Source organism: Mus caroli, chromosome 10 (assembly GCF_900094665.2).
Source record: "Mus caroli chromosome 10, CAROLI_EIJ_v1.1, whole genome shotgun sequence".
NCBI classification, from domain to species: domain Eukaryota; kingdom Metazoa; phylum Chordata; class Mammalia; order Rodentia; family Muridae; genus Mus; species Mus caroli.
This window is the reverse complement of record NC_034579.1, coordinates 3022483-3028657: the sequence shown is the minus strand read 5'-3', so window position 1 is coordinate 3028657 and position 6175 is coordinate 3022483.

The window sequence follows — 6175 nt, the reverse complement described above, 5'->3', positions numbered from 1 at the left end:
TTCTTCTTCTTCTTCTTCTTCTTCTTCTTCTTCTTCTTCTTTTTCTTCTTCTTCTTCTTCTTCTTCTTCTTCTTCTTCTTCTTCTTTTTCTTCTTCTTCCTCTCTCTCTCTCTCTCTCTCTCTCTCTCTTCTACTCTACCCCCAACATGCTCTGCATAGCGTTAAACTATCCTGCGTATCAAATTTGCATCTCCATCAGTCACATTTCTCCCAAATAGCCAACGACAAGGTCAGAGATTTTGTCAATAACAACAGTAGTTCAATCGATTTTTCCAAATGCATAAATGTAAAAGGAGTTGAAATACTGAAGGCACAGTATCAACCTCCAGATTGATTTCCAGAGTGGTTGTACCAGTTTGCAATCCCACAAGCAATGGAGGAGTATTCTTCTATCTCCACATCCTAGACAACATGTGTTGTCACTGGAGGTTTTGATCTTAGCCATTCTGATTGATATAAGTGGAATCTCAGTGCCCAAGTGAAGACAACTCAGTCCCACTTGGGAAGGCAAAGAAAGCAATCACAAGTAGAGAGAGAGGGATCAATCTGGGAGAGAAAGTGGACAGAGTGTGGAGTGGGGAGAGGGGAACCTAATCTGGTACTGAATGAGGGAAAAGGACTGAAGCCCCGCAGGCCAGTAGAAAGAATGGAAACAGATAACCTTGGGAGGTAGGAGGTTGGAGGGACCCTCCAGAATGCACCAGAGACCTGAGAAGTGAGAGAATCTCAGGACTCAAAGGGAGGGACCTTAGATGAAATGCCGTACATTGGGAAGAGGGAATTTGAAGAGCCCACCTTCAACAGGAAGACAGAACATCAAATGAGGGAGGGGGTTTCCATCCCACAGTCAAAACTCTGACCCATAATTGTTCCTGTCTGAAAAAACTGCAGGGATGGAAATGGAGAGGAGCCTGAGGAAAAGAAGGTCCAGCAACAGGCCCAAAGTGGGATCCAGCTCATGGCAAGGTCCCAAGGCCTGTCACTATTACTGAGGCTATAGAGCACTCACAAAAAGGGATCTGTCATGATTGTCCTCTGAAAGACCCAACAAGTCAGATGCAGATATTTGCACCCAACCAATAGACAGAAGCTGCTGACCTCTGTAGTTGAATAAAGAAAGACTGAAAGAAGCTGAAGAGGAGGGCAACCCTGTAAGAAGACTAGTAGTCTCAATTAACCTGGATCCCCAAGATCTCTCAAACACTGGACCACTAACCAGGCAGTATACACCAGCTGATAAGAGGCCCGCAACACATACATTAGAGGACTGAAGGGTCTGGGTTCAATCAGGGATGATGCGCCTAACCCTCAAGAGACTGGAGGCCCCAGGGAGTTTAGAGGCCAGATAGAGTGGGGGGTGTGGACATCCTCATGGAGATAGGGGATGGGGAGGAGGTGTGGGATGTGGAACAGTCTGAAGGTGGACTGGAGGAATGGGGGGAATAAAATCTGGAGTGTAAAAAAATTAATAAATATAGTTTTTAAAAAGTCTTTAATTTAAAACAAAAAGAAAGAAAGAAAGCTAAATGTTGCAAAAGTAAATGAATGTTATGCCCAAGAATATCCAGCTAGCCTGTTGACTTAGACTTCAAAAGTGAGCTTACCATTAGAGTTGGAAGGAAATGGCACCCCAGCATTGCTGTTTAATAATTATCATCTTTAAAATATTACCACCCTTTGTATGGAACTGCAATTTTGTTTCTCACCCTCTTCTTCATTTTGAGACAAATGTGAAATAGGGCTTTATTCAAAGAAAATCTGACATTTTTTTTTTCTTACAGGAACAGTTTGTAGCTAAGTTGAGAACCTAAAATACATTAAGAATTCATAGAGTAGTGAGGGTTTGGGCAGAGATGGTATGTGATATGTATGAAGCACTTAGTGAGAAAATTATCATTCTCTAGAGTAAATCTAGAGTAAAGAGTCTTAATGTAACACACTGAAATCATAATTTCCTTTGAATCTGATAGCTGTGATGCAGGCCATATGAACAGATCTAGTTCATCTCAAGAATTGTCCTATGTACTTAAAACATAAATAGTTATTCATAGTGATATATTGTGATGTAATTATCAGCCTTGACTGCATTTTCTGCCTTTAGAGATAAATTTAGAAAAGTTAAAATATATCAACCTTTTCTGCACATATTTGATACAATGGCAATCTCTATATATTCCTTTCATGATTTATAGGAACTACCTTCCTTTTGCTAAGATTATAATCAATAGAGGTTGGAGAGCATGTCTGTCTAGATCTATATCTCCTAAATGCATATATAACTGATGTAAAATAGAACAATGAGAAAAGTAAAGAAAAATAAGATTACAGATATCATATCCAATTTGAGAAAATAGAAACTGGCTCAAATGACCAGTAATGAGACTCTCTCGTGCTTATGGTACAGATATTAGCAATACTCACACTGAAAAAAATCTCTTTAGACAGAAATTGGATATGAACTTTTGCCTCAGCGATGATTTTATCAATTCAATTTAGTTAGTTCATTACCCAACACATTAGAATGAACTTGAGGCATTTTGTGCATCTGAGTACATGTAACATCCTCTGATGTAGTAACAGAATACTCCTGTTTGTTGGTGATATATTGAACACTCTCTTTATTAAATAGAGAGCACACAAGCATTCTATCCTATCTGTTTCCAAGGATGTTCTTCTTGTGTTTAAGGATGTATTTCCAGGGAAGTCTGACTATTACTATGTGTAGAGAGAGAGGTTCTGCGATATAGACTCTATGATGTGAATTTGGTCTTGAGTTACCTGATAGCCACCCAACCATGAGAACACCATATATGTAAGACAGAAAGAATGCTAGAATATTCACAATTGTGGACTGGATAAACTATTAACAACAGAAAACAGTCTACTTAAAGAATTGGACTTATTCTGTACAAATACCAAATGTCTGGTTATGAAAATGGGTAGGCTTGACTTAGTTCAATTATTTGCTTATTGAAAAATGACAAAGAGAAGCAGGAGATTCTTAGTCTCCAACTCAACAGAGAATATGAGGAGAACAGGGTTCCCTACAAAGCATATATAGAGTCTCTTCTGCACACTAAGAACACTAAGGTTGAGAGACACTCCCCTTTACTTGATTATAATGGTATCATGAATAGTTCTATGTTTTGAGTAGTAAATGTCCTCTAAGTCTATGTGCTGAAGGCTTAGCTACTAGCCTATGAAAGGCTGGTACCTTGTGGGGCAGTAGAAGGTGAAATTACTTCAAAGAAGGATTCTGCCTTCAAGGCAATATTGAGATTCTAGCTGCTCCACCCCTAATTTCTGGTTACCCAGAGGTAAGCAGTTTTCCCTGCCACCTACTGCCTACTGTAAAGCTATCATTACAGGTAACAAGGTCAAGGAACACAGTGACTGAAATCTCTGGTGCAGTCACCCCAAAAGCAGTAATCAGTTTTTCCTCCGCTTATTGATTTTCTCAATATTTTGTCTCATAGTAATAGAAAGCTAACAAAGAAATTAGCACCAAGGTGTAGGGTTGTTAATTTTCCACCCCCAATGAAGTGGTTCAGAAGCCTTTAGAATCTATTGGTGGGAATTATTTGGTAAAGCTTGGCAAAGCATGCAAAATATGCCTACAAGGCAGAAGCAGAACTGAATAGACACTTCTTCTACAGACTCAGAACTCACAAAGTTACAAACAGAAATGGGAAATCCACTGAGAATCAGAATAGACACACCTCCATTTTTTTCTGATGCAAAACTTCTTCACACATTACACATGACCTAAGATTGTGTGAGGTTGAGTTTAAAGGTGACAGAATAATTAATCTGATGGAGAAAATGCAAGGCCACAGGGGCTTGATTATTACTGGTTGCCTTTAGACACATTAAAAATTAAAATTGCAAGTAACAGTTAGAGTAGAAATAGTTGAGCAACTTAAAGCTTGTGTAAGAAAGCAGTTAATCATTTAAAATTGCAGCAGCCAAAGAGGGTGTTCGTGTTATCAAGATGAATGTCACCGAAGAGAATCCATTGCACGGGGATAATATTCAAAATGTCTTTTAGGGCATCTCATGAATCTGTAAGACACAGAATGCAAGACCTGTGGGATGATGGAAACGTCCACTAACATTCATATGTAAAGGCAGAGAGTTCATAGCAGTATTATACTCCCTGAAAGCAGCCCTAATAAGTAAATGCATGAAGCTATGAAGGTGAAGCCAAAGCTGGGATTGAAGCTAGTGATTCCAGACATGGAAAGTTTCCCATGAGAATCTTCAGAAAGTTATCAGAGCTACTCCAAGAGAGTGGCCATGTGAGCTACAGCCTGCAAATGGATAGTGGAATGGTTGCTCATATCTTTAAAGTATTACCAACATACAACTTGAATCAAGACACATGGACGAAGGATTTAATTTTTAAATCTGCTGGGTTTCAGCCTGCTGGTCCTTTCATTGCTTTTACGTCCTCACTGTTGGGAATGATTGTTTTCACTCAGTGCTTTTGAACTTTGCAAGTATTCTATTCATTTAGCAGTTTTTGACAGTAACTCACAGTTAAGAATTTCCTTTGGGTCCCAGAGGAGTATTTGCACTTGGGCTGTCATGCTGGAAAGATGCTGTGTGATTGACTGGATGTATCTGTATTGTAAGAAAATACCTGTGCGGAATGAAGGTAGTTTTATGAGTTGGATCTTAAGATCTCCCAAGTCCCATGTATTGATGGCTTGTTCTCCAGTCTGAGACACTACTGAGAGGGGGTAGAAACTTTAGTAGATTGTGTTTAGGGAAGGAAAGGTCATGGAGGAGTACCCTTGAAGGAGATACTAGGTCTCATTTTGTCCTTTCTCCTTTCTGGCTTCATTACATCATGAGGCAAGAAAATCCCTGAGTGTATTCTCCACCATCAGCTATGACTTTCTATAGGTTCAATGAGAGAGTATTTTGCAAGCATCCATGGAAACTTTTAATCCATGAGCTAGTACTGTAGAGAGAGCATCTTCTGTATTGTATGGGTGCATCTCCTGTCAATTTAAAAGCCTATGGCCTGTAGCTTAGGCAGGAATAGAAAGTGGGACATCAGAAGGACAACAGATTCTGAGAGAGAAGAAGGCAAGGAGATTCCCCAGAAAGATGTGACCAGACAAACACATGGTGCCTGAGCACAGGTAACCAGCCACTTGGCAAAATGTAGGCTAAAATAAATGGGATATTTAAAGTTATATGTAGTCAGAAAAGAGCCTACTCAAGATATTTATAAATGTATTTTGAGTCTGAGTCTTATTTGCACATAAAACCTCATTAAATAATAGAAATACTGTATACATTAATACATTATTAATGTTACTATACAATATATTAATAAGTATTTCCTCTGCCTTGCTTTACTTAACAGACACTCTTAAAAGGACTTTCAGAAACTCATTATGGTGCTTTAAATAATTTAGTGTCTTTCACATGTTTAATATTGTAACATTTCTACACTAATCAGATAACATAAAGTTCAAAGTACTAAGAAATTGAATAGTCCTAGCAGGTAAATCATAAGTGCAGAAAAGACATGCTATGAAAAGTTGTAATAATTGCAAATCTCAGAATATTTCGCACAACTTTTTCGAAGGAACATAATGCAAATCACTTTTAGCTATGCATTTGAAATGAAAGTCATTATGTAACATGTCATAGACACTAACGGGCCAAATTCTCCTGACAGTTAATGGATAGTTAGAATTCTGATAACATTTTTTAAACCTGTATTAACCACAAAAATATTCAGTGGGTTTTATTCATTTCATTGTATCTGGTATTAAGATGAATGAACTTAAGTTTACCTTATTCTTTAATCAAAAACTGAGGCTTGACAAACTTTTTTAAACTGCTTGCCTCTTTCTGGAAGCTTCTCTTAGCTGTGTCTGGCTTATAGTTAAACTAAATTAAGAAATTTTCCACCCATGTTGTCTTCATTATGACTATATAAATATCATATATATATTCATATATATAAAGTCATATATACATATATATCTTTATATATACAAAGTATATATAAATATGAAGTAACATATATCTATATAATTCCCCTTGTTTTATAGTATTATCTCTCAAAAACAAAGACAAGTAAACACAAAAATCTTTTTTCCCATATTTTTTTAATTAGGTATTTTCCTCATTACATTTCCAATGCTATCCCAAA